Raw genomic sequence first — 22,321 nt, 5'->3', positions numbered from 1 at the left:
ATATGTATATGTATAACTGATTCACTTTGTTATAAAGCAGAAACTAACACACCATTGTAAAGCAATTATACTCCAATAAAGATGTTAAAAAAAAAACAACCACCTCTGAGACCTCACATGCTGGGACAAAGAAAGACAGGTCAAAACCGTGTGACCTGGGACACAGAGTCCCAAACAGGTGAGACACCATACACTGTTGACGGACATACAAAAACAGACCCTCACATCCTGAGACACACCACCACTAGGGATCAGGTGTCTCACGTCTTGAAGTACACCCACAAACAAATGTGACAGCCGGGGACAGGGACCCCCACATGGATCAGAGACTTCACACCCTTGGACATACACCCACAGACAGGTAATAGACCTTGCAAGCTGGAAATACACACAGCACTAGATGAAATACCTCTCATGCTGGGACATAGACCCTAAAAGAGGTCAGAGAACTTATGTCTTGGGACATATGCCCACAATCACAACAGAGACCTCAGACCCTGAGACACAAAACATCAGACAGAGAGCATACACCACGGAATGTACACCCACAAAGGGATCAGATACTGCCCACCCTGGGACATACATCAAAAAAGACCAGAGAGAGGCACATTCCAGGAAATATACTTTAAAATCCTGGGAAACAGCAAAATGTACACGCAAAGTGGAGAGAGACACACATTCTGGAATACTCACCCACAAAGAGATTAGAGACCTCAAACACTGGGACATTCGCCCACAAGCAGATCAGAGACCACACAACCTGGGACACATACCAACAAACAGTTTGGGATTTCACATCCTGGAATAAACAGCAAGAAACAAATCAGAGACCTCAAAAGCTTGACAATACACATGAAGATATCAGGGCTATCACATACTGGGACATATAGCGACAAAATGTTCACAGACCTCACATACTGGGAAATACACACAGAAACAGATCAGAGGGAATCCCCTGATGGTCCAGTGGTTAGGACTTGGCACTTTCACTGCCGGGGCCCAGGTTCAATCCCCGGTTGGGGAACTAAGATCCTGCAAGCTGCGTAGCGTGGCCAAAAAAAATAAAAATGAAAGAAAGAAAGAAAGAAACAGATCAGAAACCTCGCATCCTAGGACACACACCCTCAAATAGATCACAGACATGAAATCCTGCAAAACACCCACAAACCATTTACAAACCTTGCATCCTGGAACATACAACAAATCAGAGACCTCACATCTGGCGACTACACCCAAAGAGAATACAGATAACACATCCTCAGACAGACACCCAGAAGCATATCAGTGACCTGAGGTTCTGGGAAGACAACAGCAAACAGATCAGAGACCTCGCATCAGCAAAATAAACACGCAAAGTGGAGAGAGACACACATTCTGGAATACTCATCCACAAACAGCTTCCCCAAAAATCACATATTGGGAAATACACCCACAAACACCTCAGAGACTTCACATCCTTGGACATTCACCAACAGACCAGACACATCAAAACCTACAAATCAGGCTTCCCTGGTGGTGCAGTGGTTGAGAGTCCGCCTGCCAATGCAGGGGACACGGGTTCGTGCCCCGGTCCGGGAACATCCCACATGCCACGGAGCGGCTGGGCCCGTGAGCCATGGCCGCTGAGCCTGCGCGTCCGGAGCCCGTGCTCCGCAACGGGAGAGGCCACAACAGTGAGAGGCCCGCGTACCGCAAAAAAAAAAAAAAAAAACAAAACCCTACAAATCACACATGGAAATCAGTCCTCATATATAGGGGGATACACCCACAAATAGATCAGAGGGCTCAAGTCCTGGGATGTACATTGACAAAAAGATTAGAGACATCACAGCCTGGATACAAAACAAACAAACAAAGACTTCAAAGCCTGCAACATCCATCCACAATCAAGTTAGATACTCCATGAGCTGCAAAATACACCCAGAAAATACACCGGATGGCAGACGGGACATCTTGTGGTATAGCCCACAAACAGGTCAGAGGATCCAAGCATTGTAACTTCAAATCTCTCTCTCTGACCTCACAACATCTGCCATCACATCACCTTTTGTGACTTTACTTATGTCACCACATAGTCCTCCCTGTCTCGACACACACAGTCACTTGGTCTTCTCTGATCCTGAAGGTTCTGCCTCTCTCATATAAAGATTATACTGTGACCATACTGGACCCTCCTAAGTACTCCAGGATAACTGCCCCAATCTCAGGATGCTTACTAATACATATCTGCTAAGTCCCCTTTTCCAGGTAAGACAACACATTAACAAGTTCCAGGAATGGGGTGAGGACATATTTGAGCAAACAGAATATACATGCACAAACAAAAAGAAACCTCACATCCTGGGACATACATCCATGAAGTGCTCAAAAAATTCACATCTGGAACCACTCACCTCCAAAGAAATCAGAGACCTTCCACCCAGGGACATACATGCAAAAGATGAGAGAGCCGCACATTCTTGGTGCTGTAACAAATCACCATAATCTTATTGTCATAAAACAACACAAATATGTTATCTTACATTTCTGCAGATCAGAAGACTGGCAAGGAGTCTTACAAAGTAAAAGTCAAGGTGTCGGCAGAGCTGGCCTCCTTCTAGAGTTCCTAAGCGAGAATCCAGTTCCTATAGGCCGCCTGCATTCCCGAGCTCATGGCCCCTTCCTCCATCTTCAAAGTCAGCAGTGTTTCATCTTCAAATGTCTCTCTCTTTGTATTCATCTATCTCTATCTCCATCTCTCTTTGATCTCTGCTTATGTCATCACGTCACCTTTTCTGACTCCACTTCTGTCACGACATTGTGTTCTCTGACTCTTGCCTTCATGCTTCCCTCATATAAGGACACTTGTGATTACACTGGGCCTACCCAGGTAATCTGGGATAACCTCCTCATCTCAGGATGTCTAAATTAATCATACCTGCAAAGTCCCCTTTTCCATGTAAATTAACATAATCATAGTTTCCAGGGATTAGGAAGTGGACCTCTTGGCGGGGGGCTGTTATTCAGACACCAAAGACATGCATGCACAAACAGCTCACAGAGCTCACGCTCTGAGTCATACACTTCCAAATAGATGAGACACCTCCCACCCTGTCATATTCCTCCAAAAAGAACAGAGAGACATACGTTTTGGAACACATACCCCAAAAGTGCTCAGAGTCCTCAATCACTTGGAATTAAACTCACCATCTGGGACATACACACACAAATTGCAGAGAGAAACACATTCTTAGACATAAACCCACAAAGAGCAGCAAACTGAGCAGACCTCACACCTTGGATAAACCCACACAAAGAGATCAGGCACTCACATACTGTGATAAACACTCACAAACAGATCAGGGACCTCACAACCTGAGATAGATACCAACAACCAAATCAGAGATCTCAAATCCTGCAATATACACCCACCATCAAGTCAGAGACCTCATATGCTAGGAAAAAAAGGACCAGAAACCAATCATAGACCTGAGATCTTACAACATATGCCCATTAAAAGGTCAGAGAGCTTGTATTTTGGGACATCCTCCCAAACAGGTCAGAGGTTTCAAAACAAGGGAAATGACCCACCGGGAGCTCAGTAACCTCACAGCCTGGACATACACACCTTCAGATCAGGTAAGTATATAGATATAGACATAGATATAGATATATAGACACAGACTCACACATATATCAGCAAACAAACCAGAAATCTCATAAGCTTGGAAGTATCCTCCCCAAATATCAGAGATCTGACAACCTGGGACGTGCACACCCCAAGAGCTCAGAGAACTCACATCCTTGGGATGAACATTCATAAAGAGTTCAGAGACCAAACACTTCCTAGGACAAGCCAAAAGCAAATGGACTAGAGAACTCAGGTCCTGGGAGAATACCCTCCTACAGGTTGGAGACTTCACACTCTGGTTCACTGGCCAGTGAACACATCAGACATTTCACACCATCAGATGCTACCCACAAACAGATCAGGGCATTCACATCCTGGGACACAGACCAACAAAGGGATTACAGACCTCACCACCCGGACATGTAGCCACAAACAGATCAGAGACCTCAAACAAATAGTTCAGAGGCCTCACACCATGTGATATACACCATCAAACAGATCAGGGAGCTGAAATCCTGGGATATGCATCCACACACAGATTAGAGACCTCACAACCTGCACATGAAGTCACAAAAAGACCACAGACTTCAAACTCTGCAACGCATACCCACAAATGGATCAGAAACCTCAAGCCCTGGGTCATATATAACAAACAAATCAGAAAGTTCACATCCTGGGATATATTCCACAATGTTGAGGTCATAGATACCTGAGACCCACAAATGGATCAGAGACCTCAAGTCCTGCAACCCACAATCACAATCAAGTCAGAGATCTTTCAGGGTAAGAAAACATCAGAAACAGATCAGAGACCTCACATACTGGAATGTGCTCCCCAGATCAGCTCAGACACCTCACATCCTAGGACACGCACACACAAAGAATGTGTGGAGACCTCACATTCTGAGACATATCCCCACAAACAGCTACAAGACCACAAGTTCTGGGACACACATCCTCAAACATTCAAAGACCTTTCAATATGGTTCATACACCCGCACACAGATCAGAGACCTCCCACCATCAGACACACACTCACAAACAGATCATGGAGTTCACATCCTGGCATGTGTACCGACAACCAGATAGAGACATCACAACCCGGCACACTGTTCATTTCCTATCGCTGTTGTAACAAGTCACAATCTTAGTATCATAAAACAACACCAGTTCATTACCTTACGTTTCCACAGGTCAGAAGCCAAAAAATGGGTTTCAATGGGCTAAACTCAAGTTGTGGGCAGAGCTTCATTTCTCCTGGAGGCTCTCTGGGAGAAGCTGTTTCCTTGCCTTTTCCAGTACCTGAAGCTGCCTGCGTTTCTTAGCTCGTGGCCCCTTCCTCCAACTTTAAAGCCAGCAGCGTTTTCATCTTCAAATCTCTCTCTCTGATTTCTATTTCTGTCATCACATCTGCTTCTCTGACTGACCGCTCTGTCTCTCTCCTATAAGCACCCTTGTGATGACACTGTGCTCACCTGGAAAATTCAGGATAATCTCCTCCATCTCAAGATGATTACTTAATCACATCTACAAAGGACTTTTTAACTTGTTCCAGAGATTAGGACATGGACAGCTTTCAGGGACCTTTATTCCACCAACCCCAGATATACTTCCACAAGCAATTAAAAACACCCCATCCTGAGATGTATGCGCATAAGTAGCTCAAAGACCTCACATTCCATGCCATACAATTCCAAGTAGGTCAGACACCTCCCAACCTTGGCCATACATCCAAAAAAGAAGTGAGGCACACGTTCTGTGTCATCTACCCACAAACAGGGTAGGGACCTCACAAACTGGTACATATAACCACAAATAGAAGACATCTCACATCCTTGACAAACACACACAAAGAGATCAGAAACAAATACTGAGATAGAAAGGCAAAAACAGAACAGAGACCTCATCTGAGAAATGCGCCCACACACAGAAGAGAGACCTTGTATCCCAAGGCATACACCCACGATCAGATCAGAGATCTCAAGTCCTGCAACACACACCCACAATCAAAGAAGAGACCTCACATTCTAGGAAAAACACCTCGAGGCTGACTGTATACCTGACATCTTCACAGAACACCCACAAAGAGTTCCGAGGGTTCATGTCTTGGGACACAGACCCACAGAAAGATCAGAGACCTCAAGCCCTATGAAATACAGCCATAATGAGCTTCAAACCTCACACCTGGATATACACAGCGAAACAGATCAGAGACCGCTCATCCTGGTATGTATATATGCATATACATATGTATTTTTATATATGTATATGTATATATGTGTATCTATATATGTATATACATACATCACCAAATGAATCAGAAATCTCCTATTTCAGAAATACCTGTGAAACATCCAAGACCTACCAACCTAGACATAACTCACAGACATCTCAGAGACCTCATATACGTATACACAAAAACAGTGCAGACAGACTTAGAGAGCAAACTTATGGTTACCAGGGGGGAAGGGTGGGGGGGTGGGATAGTTAGTGAGTGTGGGATTGACATGTACACGCTACTATATTTAAAATGGATAACCAACAAAGACCTACTGTATAGCACAGGGAACTCTGCTCAATATTATGGAACAACCTAAATGGGAAAAGAATTTGGAAAATAATAGGTACATATATATGTATAACTGAATCACTTTGCTGTACATCTGAAACTAACACAACACTGTTCATCAACTATACTCCAATATAAAAGAAAAAGTTAAAAAATAATCAGTGCAGAGACCTCATATCCTGGGACATGCACTCACAAACAGACCAGAGCCCGCATGTCCTGGGATGTACACCCACAGAAATCTCAGAGCCCACAATTTTAGGGAGACAAACACTCTCAAACAGGTCAGAGATCTCTCGCCCTGGTTCACACAGCCACACACAGTTCAGAGACCCCCACCATCAGACACACACTCACAAACACTGTGGAGTTCACATCCTCGGACAGCCAGATAGAGACACTGCAACCCGGGACACCGTATTCGTTTCTTATTGCTGTTCTAACAAATCACCACAATCTTAGTATCATGAAAAAACACAAATTTACTTATTATATTACATTTGTGTAGGTCAGAAACCCCAAAATGGGTCTTACAGTCCTAAAGTAAGGTGCAAACACAGCTGTCTTCCTTCTGGAGACTCTAGGGAGAATCCATTTTCTTGCCTTTTCCAGTTTCCAGAACTGCCTGCATTCTTGGTCCCTGGCCCCTTCCTACACCTGCAAAGCCATAATCACTTCATCTTCAAATCTCACTGATCTCTGACTCTGCTTCCATCATCATATCTCCTCCCCGATTAGGGCTCCCTGGTCACATGCCCTTTGCTGGGACCTATTATTTGCCCAACTACAGACTTATATGCACAAACAATTAGAAATGTCACATCCTAGAATATACTCCCAACAACAGCTCAAGGACTTCACAAGCTGGGACACATACCCACAAACATCTCCATCATGAGATCACTGTATCTGACCTGGCCCATGTCATTACTTTGTGTTCCTGACAATAACCATCCTGTCGCCCTCATTTCATTGGATTACATTGGACCCACCTAGAAAACCTAAGAAAATCTCCCCATCTCAATATGCTTAATTTAATCACATCTGCAAAGTACCTTTTAACATGTAAGGTCACATCTTCACAGTTTCCAAGGATGAGAACATGAGACAAGGATTACGACATCTTTAGGAGGCCTTAAGTCGGCAGAGCAGAGACATACACACACAATTAGAGACCTCACATCCCAAAACACACACCTCCAAAAAGCTCGAAAAGCTAAAATCCTGGGGCATGCACCAGAAATAGCTCACATCCCTCATCCGGAGTCACACATCTAGAAAGTAATCAGAGACCTTCTACCCTCAGACATATATCTAAAGAGAGCAGAGAGATGTACATTGTGGGACACATACCCACAAACAGACAGACCTCACACCCTTGACTAACACGCAAAAGAGACCAGAAAAAAAAACTTTACATACTGTGATACACACACAAATGGATCAAAGACCTCATCTGAGAAATACAACCAAAAATGGCTCAGAGACCTCAAACCCAGCAATAAGAACCTACAACATGTTAGAGAGCTCATATAAAGTAATGAGCTCATATAGGTAATTAAAGATACTTGACATCTTGGAGAATATACCGACAAGGAGATGAGAGAGATCAAATCCTAGGGCACATACCTGCAAACAGATCAGAGACCTCAACCCTGAGATATACATCCAAAAAGAGCTTGGAAACCTCATACCTTGGATATACACACTTTAACACATAATAAACCTCTCATCCTGTTATATGTTTGAGCATATAAATCAGAAATCTCATACGCTTGCAAATAACACCAAAAGCATCAGAGATCTAACACCCTGCGGTATACAACCTCCAACAGCTCAGGGAACTCACGCCTGGGATGTACATCCACAAAGGGCTCCGAGACCTCACGTCCTAGGACCTGTATTCAGAAACAGATCAGAGAACTCACATCCTGGGAAAACATCCTCAAACACATCAGAGTCGTTCTAACCTGGTTCATTTACCAGAAAACAGATCTGAATCTTCACACCATTAGACATATACCACCCCGCCCCCTCCTGACACACACACAAAGATCAGAGAGTTCACATCCTGGGATACACCTCAACAAACAGATTAGAAACCTCACAACCTGGACATGTAACACAAAGAGACCACAGACCTCAAACCCTGCAACCTATGCCTTCAAAAAGATCAGAGAGCGGCTTCCCTGGTGGCACAGTGGTTGCCGATGCAGGGGACACGGGTTCGTGCCCCGGTCCAGGAAGATCCCACGTGCCGCGGAGCGGCTGGGCCCGTGAGCCATGGCCGCTGAGCCTGCGCGTCCGGAGCCTGTGCTCCGCAGCGGGAGAGGCCACAACAGTGGGAGGCCCACGTACCGCAAAAAAAAAAAAAAAAAATGAGAGATCTCAAACTCTGAGAAATATACCAACAAACAGAACAGGGGACATCACGGGATATACTCCAGAACACATCAGAGACCATATACAACCAGACACCCACAACTAGATCAGAGATCTCAAATCCTGCAACGTACACTCACACAAGTACGTCAGAGACCAGACATGCTATGAAAAAGAGCCAGAAATAGATCACAGAACGAATATCTTGTGACATATACCTGCAAAGAGATCAGAGAGCTCATAGACAAGGACAAGTATTCACAAGAGATCAGAGGATTCGGGCCAAGGGACATACACTCACAGCGAGCTCTTTGAAACCTCACAACTTGGATATTCATAACTAAACAGATTAGAGACCTCATATTCTGGTAGATGTACCACCAAGGAAAGCAGAAAGTTCACTATCATCAGAAATACCTCCAAAACACACCAGAAACCTAATAACCTGGAATGCAAACCACAGACATCTTAAAGACCTCATATACTATGGGAGTTCCCCAGCAGTCCAGTGGTTAGGTCTCAGTGCTTTCACTGCCATGGACCTGGGTTCAATCCCTGATCTGGGGAACTAAGATCCCACAAGCCACAAGGCCAAAAAAAGACCTCATATACTGGACATACACCCTGAATCAGCTCAGAGACCTAGCATCCTAGGACACATACAGATTAGAGACCTCACATTCTGAGACGTAAACCAACAAACAGCTCAGAGACCACAAATTTGGGGACACACACCCTCACACCATCAGACGCACATTCACAGATGATGGAGTTATCATCCTGGGATGTGCACTTACAACCAGATAGAGACATCACAACCCGGGACACTGTGCTCATTTCCTATCACTGCTGTAACAAATTACTACAATCTTAGTGTTGTAAAACAACACTAATTTATTATCTTACATTTCTATAGGTCAGAGACCCAAAACTGAGTCTTACAGAGATAAAATCAAGTTGTTGGCAGAGCTACCTTCCTCCAGGAGGCTCCAAGAGAGAATGCACTTCCTTGCATTTTCCAGTTTTAGAGGCTGTCTGCAGTCTTTGGCTCATGGCCCCTTCCTCCATCTTCAAAGCCAGCAGTGTTTCATCTTCAAATGTCTCTCTTATCTCTTTGCTCTCTGCTTCAGGTGTCATATCTCCTTCTCTGACTCTGCTTCCATCATGACATCACCTTCTTTGACAGCTCGCATTGTCCCAGTGTTATTTCTGACTCTCACCATCCTGCCTCCCACACGTAAGGACCTTAGTGATTACACTGGGCCCACCTGGATAATCCAGGATAAACTCCCAGCATTAAAGTGATTAACGTAACTGCATCTGCAAAGTCCCTTCTGCCAGAAAGTTAACATAGTCACAGGCTCCAGGGATTGAGACATGGATATCGCTGAGGGCCAGTCTTCAACTGAACAGAGACATACGTGCATAGACACATATCTTGGGATACACACATCCACAAACTAATCAGGGAGCTCACACCTGAAATACACACCCACAAACAGATCAGGGACCTAAAAACCTGGAAAATATAGGCATAAAGAAATTACAGGGACTTCCCTGGTGGCGCAGTGGTTAAGAATCTGCCTGCCAATGCAGGGGACACGGGTTCGAGCCCTGGTCCGGGAAGATCCCACGTGCCGTGGAACAAGTAAGCCTGTGCACTGCAACTACTGAGCCTACGCTCTAGAGCCCATGCGCCGCAACTACTGAGCCCACGTGCTGCAACTACTGAAGCCCATGCACTACAGCCCGTGCTCTGCAACAAGAGAAGCCACCGCAATGAGAAACCCACACACCACAACGAAGAGTAGCCCCTGCTCACTGCAACTAGAGAAAGCCCACATGCAGCAACGAAGACCCAATGCAGCCAAAAATAATAAATAAATAAGAAATCACAGACCTCAAATCCTGCAACATAAGCCTAAAAACAGTTCAGAGACCTCACGTGCGGGGTAGTACACCCAGAAATAGATTAGCATTCTCACACCAGCACATATACTAACAAACATGTGAGAGTCCTCAAAGCCTGGTACATACACTCATAAAGAATTCAGATATATCACTTGCTGGAATTCACTTCTAAACAGATCAGAAACCTCACAATATATACCCACAAACCCATCACGGCCCTCCCTCCCTGGGACATACACACACAAAGAGCTCAGACACCTCACTCTGGGACATTCACCACCAAGCAGATGAGAGACTTCAAGTCCTGGAATATAAAACAAACAGATCAGAACACCCACAACCCCGAAAAAATTCGTGAGCAGACATCACATACTGGAACATAGGAATGAACAGAGAAGGAACTTCATACCATGAAACACAACCACAGAGAGGTCACAAACCTTACACTCTCTGGACATACACACCCTAAGAGATCTAAGACTTCATATGCTATGGTATGTACCCAAAAACAAATCAGAAATCTCAAATCTTGGGAAATAATCCTCCTAGCAGATCAGAGAACTCACAGCGTGAGATGTACACCCATTAAAAAACAGAGAGGGCTTCCCTGGTGGCGCAGTGGTTGAGAGTCCACCTGCCAATGCAGGAGACACGGGTTCGTGCCCCGGTCCGGGAAGATCCCACATGCCGCGGAGCGGCTGGGCCCGTGAGCCATGGCCGCTGAGCCTGCGCGTCCGGAGCCTGTGCTCCGCAACAGGAGAGGTCACAACAGTGAGAGGCCTGCGTACCGCAAAAAAAAAAAAAAAAAGTAGAGAAACACACAAATGATCAGAGACCTTAAATCCTGGGAATTAGGCCCACAATGAGATCTGAGACCTTACATCCTGGGATATGTACCCTAAAACAGATTAGAAATCTCACCCATGGACAAACATACCCAAACAGATCAGAGACCTCACATCCTGGGACAAATGCCTACAAACAGCTGGGGTTCTTACATCCTGGGACATAAATGCACAATCAGATCAGGCCTTACACCCTTGATAAACACACACAAACAATCAGAGACCCCCATTCTGTGATGTACACCCACAAAGAGATTAGGAACCTCACAACCTGGGACATACATACATAATATACCAGAGAACTCAAATCCTGCAGTATCCACCAAAAACAGATCAGAGACCCCACATACTGGGAAAAACATTCAGAAACGAAGCAGAGTCCTCTCAAATTGGAATATATCACTCAAAAGAGAGGAGACAGCTCATATCCTGGAAATACACCTACAAATAAATTAGGGGCCTCACATCACAGGACATACACCCTTACACAGGTAAGAGACCTTACCTCTCTCATTGGGGAAATACATTGAGGAATAGATGACAGCCTCACGTCAAGGGATATACACCCCTGAAAAGATAAGAGACATCACATGATGGGACATATGCTTGCGAACAAGTTGGCAATGTCAAACTCTAGGAATTAAACCCATAAATCAGCAACCTTACACCCAAGGACTCACAACCACAGATAGGTCAAAGACAACATTTTTTTACACACACCCATGTAAGAGACCTCACATATAGGAACATACAATGACAAACAGTCACAGACCTCACATCCTGGAACATACAATGACAAAAAAGGTCATAACCCTCAAAAGGTCATAAACTAGTAAATAATCCCCCAAACTGATCAGAGACCTCACACCATGGGACCTATACCCAAAAAGACCTCATAAGCCTCACACACTGAGACATAACCCACAAGAAAAAGAAACCTTACAACCAGGTTCATTCAACCCACAAACATATCAGAGGACTTACATGTTTGACATACACCCATGAACAATACCTCACATACTGGTAATTATAGTGACAAGAAGATCACAGATCTCAGATCCCAGGACCTATATGCACAAACAAATCAGTGACCTCTCACTCTGCGACAGACATCCACAAACATATCAGAGCTCTCCCATTCTGATGAATATACCCACAAATAGATCAGGACCTCACAACTGAGACCTATACACACAAAGAGATTGGAGACCTCACATCCTGGGATATTGCAGAAACAACCCAGATACCTAAAATTCCAAGACATAAAGCCACAAACACAACACAGACATCACACCTCGGAATTATAACCATAAGAGATGAAAGACTTCAAACTCTTGATACGGCTATGAAAAGATCAGAGACCTTACATACAGAGACTTATATGGACAAACAGATCAGGGACTTCTTACTGTGGGACATACACCCAGAAACAGATCAGAGTCCTCATGCTCTGGGAAATACACCCACCAACAGACCTTGACATACACCAAGGAAGACAGACTTACACAGTAGTGTACAGCAACAAAACAGATCAGAGACCTTACATTCTAGGAAATATACCACCCAACAGACCAGAGAACTCACACCTTGGGATATATACCAACAAGGAGCTCAGAGACTTTTCACCATGGGACACACATGCCCAAAGAGGTCAGACACCTACATCATAGGTCATACAGCCACAAACATACTTGAGAACTCACATTATGCAACCCTCCCAAAAAAAAACACAGGTCAGAGACCTCATTCCCTGGGACATATGAACACAAAAGTATCAGAGAGCTCATATCCTTGACATATACCCATGAAGAGAGACCTCACATACTGAGACATATACAGGGACAGAGAGATCTGAGACCTCATTCTGGGACATATACCCAGAAATAGATGACAGATTTCACATTGTGGGACATACACCCACAAAGAGTTCAAGGAACTTACATACGGGGAACTATACCCACAAACACTTTAGAGACCTCATACCCACACCCACAAACACAGCAGAGACCTCACACTCTGGGACATACACCCTCAGATAGAATAGTCCTCATATCCTGCAACACACAATTAACCAACAGATCAGAGTACTTATACCCCCAGAAAACCACAACCAAAAAAGCTCAGAAATATAACAACCAGGGAAATATATCCACAAAGAGCTCAGAGACCTCATATCTTGGGACATATACCACAAACAGATCAGAGAGCTCACACACAGGCACATATACGCACAAAGAGATCAGAGCTCTAACATCCAAGGGCATAAACCCCAAAAACAGATCAGAGACTTTATACATTTGACATACACCCAAGAAGAGAGATCTCACATCCTGTGACATACAATGACAAACAGATCAGAGGTCTCATACCCTGAGATATATACCCTCAAGCAGATCAGAAACCTTATACCATTGGACATATACCCACAACAGAGCAAAAACCTCATGCCCTGGACATATACATCCAAATAGATCAGAGAACTCACATCCTGGAATATACACCCACAACCAAATCAGAAATCTCTCATCCTGGGAAACAAACACCCAAACAGATCAGAGAGACATCATAACCTGAGACACACACTCAAAGAGCTCAGATACCTCACACCCCGGTATATATACCCATGAACAGAGACGTCATATACTGCAACATTCAGTCACAGTCATGTCTGGGATCCCACACATTTGGGACGTACATCCACAAACAGCATAGGAACCTTATAACACCCATAAACCGTTTAGAGAGCTGAAGCCCTAGGACACAGATTCCCCCTGCCCTCAAAATCAGTAATATCAATATCTGGACACAGACCCTCAAACACCACAGAAACTTCATATCCAGGAACTCAGTGGCCCAAACAGCTCTGACACCCAGTGCCCTGGATGCAGCCTCTAGTCACCTTGGTGATATTGCTTTCTAGGACATAAAAATCCATATAACTCAAAGAAGAAACAAAACCTGTACACAGTCCTTCAAAGAGTTCAAGGCTGTGAAACCTGAGACACAGACTCCCAAACACCTCAGTGCCCTCATATCCAGAACAGACTGCTAGAGGGCTCAGAGACTTCAAATCCTGGACCCAAGTACAAAGTATTTTAGAGATGTCATACCCTGGGATTAAGGATCCCAAATAGTTATGATCACATTCTAGACATGAACAGAAAAACAGCCCAGAACTCCCTTAATTTTGGACCTAGATCCTCAAATAGTTCAGAGATCTAAAACACAGAGAGAGAACCCAAAGAGATCAGAGACCTAAAAATGTGAAACACAGAATGCTTAAAACATGCAGATATGGATACAGGTTACAAAAAACTCAGGAAACTGGAACCCTGAACAGAGACTCTCAAAGAGCTCAGAAACACCACAAATTACCCCAAAATTTAGCAGCTTAAAACAATGGTAAGCATTAATTATCTCACACAGTTTTGGGGAGTCAGGAACTCAGAGCAGCTTAGCTGCATCATTCTGGCTTTGGTCTCTTGGGCTACAGTCATCTGAAGGCTGGAGTGGGGCCAGAAGCTCCACTTCCATGTTGGATCACTCACATGGCTGGTGAGTTAGTGCTGGCTTTTGGCTGAGGTACTTCAGTTTTGTGGTACAGGTGTCTCCCCAAGGGGCTGCTTGAGTGTCCTCACAACATGGTGGCTGGCTTCCACTAGAGCAAGAGATCCAAGAAAGAGCAAGGCAGAAGCCAAAATGCCTTTTAAACTTCCCTCTAAGTAAACACTGCTCTGCTGCATCCACAAATTGGTAAATTTTATTATCATTTTCATTTCATTCAAACTATTTTTAAAATTTCTCTTCAGGCTTCTTTGACTCACTGAGCCTCTGCACCCTCCCCCTCAGCCCCTGCCTCTTGAATAAATGCACAAACCTGTCTCTCTTATAATCAGACTTACAGTTTTCACAAAAGGAACAATGTTTTTTCCTCACTGTGTACCCTTGCCTCATGGTATACAGCCTATTATGTCTGTTCTCAAGAGAACAGCTGAAGTAAAATTGTGGATTTCGTAGAGATGGAGACACAATTCTGGAGAGTGTCTACTCTTTCTTGAACCCAACATACATTTATAGTAAATGATATGTGCACGTTACTCCTACATTCCAACTGAGACAATCTCAGACCCACACTGGCCCCTGGCCAGAGAGGGCACTTACCTGGATTGCATCCCTCCCCTGACCCCTGAATTCTGCTTTCAGAAGTCAGGGGACTGTAGGTGCGTGGATTGTACATTGTCCTATTGACTCAGAGAAGTCTTGTAAAACCTCAGCAAATTAAGGTTTAGAAAGATGATCCAAAAAATTAGACTCTCCTACCATCCAACCAGGACTTGGGGGTTCCAGACTCTGAAATAAGGTCTACCAGCCTCCAAAACCTATGTGTACTGGGTGTGAACTGGTAGTACTAGGTGTGAACAAGGCCTGAGGGGAGATGGACCCCAACATCCATATGAGCAATGCCCATCCTGAGAGACAGGGGTCTCCACTCTGGAGCTGATGTCAGGAGACACAACAAATACCTCCCTATAATACGATCTCCACAAAGAGTGTCAAAGGAGACCCTGTGACCTCCAGAACAAAGGGCAAGACAGGTTCTGAAGGAAGCCGACCACCTATACTTCATGATCCAGACGAGGAAGCTGGGCTTGCTATGAATCCATGTGAAGGAGTTCACAACCAATCACGTGACCCCCACCTCTCACTGCCTTCATGAAATGGCCAGGGATGGTGGGGGTGCCACAAACACCTCATGTCTGGATTTTGGTACATGATGAGGTCACTCATTCCTGACACAGCACCCCAAAAAGCTCAGAGCTTTCAAACATTGGGGCAGAGACCCTGAGACAGACCAGAGACTTCCCATCCTGAGACACAGATCCAAACATCTCTCAGAGAACACAAACCTCAGAAAAAGACCCCTAACTGCTCAAACACGTCACACCCTAGCCCCCAGGGAATATGTGGCAATATCTAGGCACAGTTTTGGTTGTCAAGGCTGGGAGGGCAGAGGTGCTATTGGCATCTTGTGAGTGGAGATCAGGGGTGATGCTTGTCGGTGCTCTTTAGCCAAAGACCCCCACCCCCAGGAACATACCTGTAGTTAAACAAGTTGGGCTTATTACTCATTGCAGTGAAGAAGAACGTGGGGAACCATGGGACATCTTGGTAAGAGGGTGTTCGAAAGAACGGATCACAGAATCTGGGCTTCAGTTGAGTGGTTTGGGGGAGGGTCTAAGGAAGTGGGGGCTCACTCTAGATTGGAGGCTGTCAGAAAGTGAGGGAAATTTTGATTGGGTATCTCAGTAAACCTTTAAATCTATGGGGAGGGAAAACTAGAGTAAGGATAAAGCTGAAATTGATAGAGGAGTAGCAGTCACTCATTTTAACCAAAAGAGGGAAATATTTGGTATCTTGTGGGTGGCAGAGCGAACTTGTTTTTGTCTGTGCTTGGATAACATTATAAAGTGGCTTTGCTTTGTCTCATTTTAGCATGGTCTTAGAATAACCTTGTCTGAGGTTAGTATTCTGTGAGATTGTTTATGTCTAATAAGAGAATAACATAGCCTAGCTGTGAGTGCCAGGATAGCTTCTGAATGTTGGGGGCTGCTCCCTCTCTCTCTCCCTCCTTTCCTTTCTTTCTCATGCTAAACATCTGTTATGGGTTGAATTGTGTCCCCTCAAAATTCACATGTCGAAGTCCTAATCCCTAGGACCTCAGAACGTGATCTTATTTGGAAATAGGGTCATTGCAGATGTAAGACGACGTCATACCGGAGTGGGGTGAGCCCCTAATGCAGTATGACTGGTGTCTTTATAAAAAGGGAAATTTGGGCACAGAGACACACACAGGGAGAACGCCATGTGAAGATTAAGGCAGAGATCAGAGTGATGCAGCAAAAGCCAAGGAATATCAGACTGCCAGCAAACCACCAGAAGCTAGGAGAAAGGCATGGAACAGATTCTCAGCCCTCAGAAGGAACCAACGCGACTGACGCCTTGATCTCGGACTTCCAGCCTTCAGACTGTGAGAAAATAAATTTCTGTTGTTTGAGATACCTAGTTTGCGGTACTATTTTTTACAGCAGCCCTAGCAAATGAATACAACATCCTACAATGCCCTCCGTAAAGAATTTTCCAATTCAAAATGTCAGTAGTGCGTGGTGATCATTTTGTAATGTATAGAAATATCAAATCATTATGCTGTACACCTGGAACTAACATAGTGTTGTAGGTCAATTATACTTCAATTTAAAAATGTATTACTTAACCGCTTATTCTTTTTTTTTAGTGTATTCGTCTTTTTTTTGTTGTTTTTAAGTTTAACGGTTGTTTTAATTCTGCTTTTAATAACAGAAATCTATTCACACTGGCTTAAAACACAGAGGTTTTTTCTTATTCTTTCACACATCTTAGTTAGTTTTTTAATTTAATTTTTTATTTTATATTGGAGTACAGTTGATTTACAATGTTGTGTTAGTTTCAGGTGTACAGCAAAGTGATTCAGTTATACATATACATATATCCATTCTTTTTCAGATTCTTTTCCCATATAGGTTATTACAGAATACTGAGAAGAGTTCCCTGTGCTATACATATCCACTTATTCTTGATTTGGGGAAAATTCATCTAGAATACCATAATCCAAACATTCAAGGTCTGAGTTTTCACTTACATAATAAATTTCAGCAATATCCAAAAAAGAAAAACACAAAATTGTCAATAGTGCGGAGGTTGAGAAACCCTGCCTTAGATACAGAACCCGAAAGTACTTACTAACCTCAGAATCTCTGATAAAGACCAATAAAAAGTAACTGAGAGTACACACAGCTTTGGACATAGACCCCCAAAGTGCTCAAAGACCTCACACCCTGAATACAGAAGCCTAAACAGCTCAGAGAAGACATGCCCTCAAGAGACCCCTAACAAGTCAAAGACAACATTCTCTGGGGCAGAAACCACCAAGAAGATGAAAAACCTAGCATCTAGAAACAGACACCAAATGCTCAGAGATATCATAGCATGGGACACAGATCCCAAGAGAGCTCTGGGTCTAAAGAGCTCAGATATTTCACACCTTGGACACACAGCAAATAGGTGAACAACACCTCACGAACAATAGTATCATTCATTTCCTGCTTTTAAAATTGTATTATGGTTATGTAAGTTCTTTACATTAGGGGAAGCTGGGCAAAGGGTATACAAGAACTCTGCACTATTTTTGCAATTTTTCTCTAAGTCTAAAATGATTTTAAAATAAATTTTTAAAGAAAAAAAAAGATCAAAGAACATAAAAGGGAATTTATAAAACTTAAATACATCGTTCCACAAGCTCAGAAAACAATATTAAGCCCCTTTAGTAGTCAGAGAAATGCCAAAAACAAAAATGAAATTCAACTTTAAGGAAAAAAAAAACCCCGGCATACCCAAGGACAAAGACCCTCAAAGAGCTTAGAGACTTCACACCCTGGGACAGAGATCCACAAACGTCTGGAAGACCTAAACCCCTGTGATGCAGACCCCCAAAACAGCTGAGAGAAATTTCGCAGTCTGCTCATAGATGTCATGCCCTGAACTGAGATTCCAAAAAATGAGATTTCACATTCTGGACACGGTCCTCCAAACTGCACACAGCATATAATAACCACATTATGAGTTGACTGAATTGAGAACCACTCTCCTCCTACTCACACTCAGCCAAACACCTCCCCTGCCTGATGCTTAAAATCCCATCATTAAAAAGTTTACTCCTTTGACTTAAGACTTGCCTCCCTTCAAAATTCTCCTTTAACTGCCACACACCCCTCTATCCTAGAGCATGAAATCACGCATTGCTCTCTAGTCATTTATGGCCCAACCCCTCACCCTACTACACACACACCACCATCACACACCCCAGTCAGGCCTGGTCCAGAGGGGGCAGGAAACCTCCAAGTCATCCTCTCTGCGGGGAGGAGGGGATGGCTTGAAGAAGGATCATGAGATCGCCTTGAACCTTCGCTGCAGGGCTCAGACCTACAGAGGCAGCCTGATACAACGATGTCATGAACCCTGGAGAAGAATTTTTCTCAGTGCTGTTGTGAATGGTGAATGGATCCTCTAATCAATATAATGGGACGTAATAAGCATTGTTTTAAAAAGAGAAAGAACAGGTAGAAGAGAATAGAAAAGATTACCCGACACATTCTGTGCCAGCCAATAATGCCAGCTTCTTTTACAGGTGCGCAAACTGAAGTTCCTAGATAGGATTCGAACCTATAGTCTCCAGTAGCCAAAGCCCTGCCTCAGCAACCCCGAACTCCAACCCGGGAACCATAGCGCCTGCGCCGAACCAGCAGCCAATGGCAGCCCGGAGCCGGAGGACCCAGCTCGCAGCCTATACGTGATTCCGGAAAACCTCGGTACCCTGGAAGAGCTTGGGTAAACAATCTAGCGGCGGCCAGTCAGAGCCTCAGAGCAGGACTTGATCCCGCCCTACTCATTCAGGAGCCAATCACCGCTCCGCACCCTTCCACCCACTCCACACCCCCGCTGTTGATTAGAATCGGTAGAGCCAACGCAGGCGGGACCAGAAGGCGGCTTCCAGATAGGTGGGGGCTCTATGCTGAGGGTGGGGTTATCCCCACCCTGGCCCCCGGGGCCAAGGCCAGTCAGGGCATCGCCATTCTCTCCGTCTGGGGTAGGGGCCGATCCACGCGTGGGATCTTTCGTGTCCCCAAACATACAGTGGTTTCTTCCAAAATACACGACCCCTCACCCCCGTGGTACCTCCCAGAGCAGACTGTTCCATCTTCGCATCACGCAATAGTGTGTCCCGGAGCTGCAAAGTCTCATCCTTAACTCTTCATTCCCAACCCTCATGCCCTTCGTGTATGCGATCTAAGAAGGGCTGTTTCATGTCAATGTCCTGAGGGTCATTCAAACTTCGGTTCATGCCAAAACAACTAGACTCTCTCTCTTTTTCATATCTTCCTCCCCCGGCCCATGTTCCATCCCCGTCTCCCTCTTACACATCCCTCGATAGACTGTTCCAGCCCCATAATCTGATGATCTTGTTGAGAGCCATGCCAAGGGATCCGACCCCTTGCTGCAGAGCAGTGGCCTGTAAGAAGGCATTCGTTCCCCTGATGCCACTGATGGAAGTGTGAATTTGTGTGCCAGTATCTATCAAAATAAAAAAATGACACCCCCTTCCCACTAGAATGACAGTACCAGCAGGGTGTATATGGATTTCTAGTTCCCCTGTGTCTCCGCAGCACCTAAAACTGTGCCCTGTACACAGTAGTTGCTCAAAGGGGGGGGGGGTTGTTGAATAAGTGACTCCTTTGACCCGGCAGTTCCACTTCTAAATATGTGTTCTAAGGAAATACACATGCACAGGTCTGTGTGCACAAGAATGGGAGGAGCACACAACTGGCGGGGAAGGGTGATTCATCTTATGCCATGGAGTACGGGCTGGCTGTGAGACAGAATAAGACCCCAACACTGGAAACATACCCCAAATCGCTCAGGGTTGTCACATCTTTGAACACAGAGCACAGAAGAGCTTGGAGAACTCACACGATGAGGCATAGATAACCAGTTAGTTCATAGATCTTATCCTCCAGTCACAGACTCCTACAAACATCTCAGAGACTTCACTCCCTGGGACACCAAAACACCTCAGGGACCCTCCACACCGGGACGTGAACCCCAAATAGTTCACATACCTCATACCACGGACACAGGCCCCAAAACAGCTCAGACACCTTGCCACCTGAGATTTACATTAAAAATCTGGACAGGACTTCCCTGGTGGCGCAGTGGTTTAAGAATCCATCTGCCAATGCAGGGGACACGGGTTCGATCCCTGGTCTGCGCAGATCCCACGTGCTGCGGAGCAACTAAGCCCACAAGCCACAACTACTGAGCCTGCGTGCCACAACTACTGAAACCCGCGTGCCTGAGCCCGTGCTCCACAACAATAGAAGCCACTGCAGTAAGAAGCCTGTGCACTGCAACGAAGAGTAGCCCCACTCACTGCAACTAGGGAAAGCCCACGTGCAGCAGTAAAGACCCAACACAGCCAAAAATAAATAAATAATAAATAAATAATTTTTTTTTAAGAATCTGGACAAAGACCTCACGCTCTTGACATACACCACAAAACAATGCAGAGGCCTGGACACAAACAGAATGAGGGTGCCACACATGTACCTGCAGGAAGGACTGTCTAAAGGACATAATGTTAATGGGCGAGCAAGTGGGAAAAAAACGCTCAAAGATATAAGATGAGCACGGCCCTGCAAAGTGCTCTGAGACCTCACACCCAAACAGCTCAGAGAGCCGTGACACAAACTTTGTGCCCCAAATCATAATCACTTCAGTGATCCCACTTGCTGTGATATTGACCCCAAACATCTCAGAAAGGTGACATCCTGCACATAAGTTCCTAAGCAACTCAGGAGCCTCACACCCTGGGACAAGACACAGAACCAAAAATAGTACAGCGACCTGAGACTCTGGAAACAGAGCTCTGAACAGCTAATGAGACTTTATACTCAGGAACACAGACATCCAAACACTCAGAGACCCCACACCCTGGAAGAAAGTTTCCAAAACAGTGCAGAGACTTAATACCCTCTAACAAAGGCCCCTAAACATCTCAGATACCCCAAAACCCTGAGACACAAAGTTTACAACAATGTAAAGACCTCATACCTTGGACGCAGACCTGGAAACATTTCAGAGACCTTACAACTTGGCACACAAGTTAGATAAATAAATAGATCAAAGATTTCAGACCCTAGAAACAAACCCCAAATAGCCTATGAGACTTTATACTTAAGCACTCAGACACTCAAAAAACACAGACACCTCACACCTGGGAAAAGGGACACTGATAAAACTCAGTGACCTCACTGCCTGGACACAGACCCTAATAGATCAGACATATCACTCTCTGCAACCGAGACCACCAAAAAGTTCAGAAACCTCATGCCTGGAAACAAAACCCAAATTACT

General features: G+C 44.7%; 1 long non-coding RNA gene across 1 annotated transcript in view; it reads right to left on the bottom strand.

The window, feature by feature from the left end:
- Positions 1-19,748, bottom strand: part of LOC137217540 (uncharacterized) — a 35,686-nt gene extending 15,938 nt beyond the window's left edge. Inside the window, exons 1-2 of the long non-coding RNA XR_010940131.1 lie at positions 19,495-19,748; positions 11,823-11,885 (exon numbers count right to left, since the gene is read on the bottom strand). This is a non-coding gene — a long non-coding RNA (uncharacterized lncRNA). The remainder of the gene's footprint in view (positions 1-11,822; positions 11,886-19,494) is intronic.
- Between the last annotated feature and the right edge of the window lie 2,573 nt (positions 19,749-22,321).

This window comes from Pseudorca crassidens, chromosome X, assembly GCF_039906515.1.
Source record: "Pseudorca crassidens isolate mPseCra1 chromosome X, mPseCra1.hap1, whole genome shotgun sequence".
NCBI classification, from domain to species: domain Eukaryota; kingdom Metazoa; phylum Chordata; class Mammalia; order Artiodactyla; family Delphinidae; genus Pseudorca; species Pseudorca crassidens.
The sequence above is the reverse complement of the archived record's forward strand: the minus strand, read 5'-3'. Positions and strand labels throughout refer to the sequence as shown.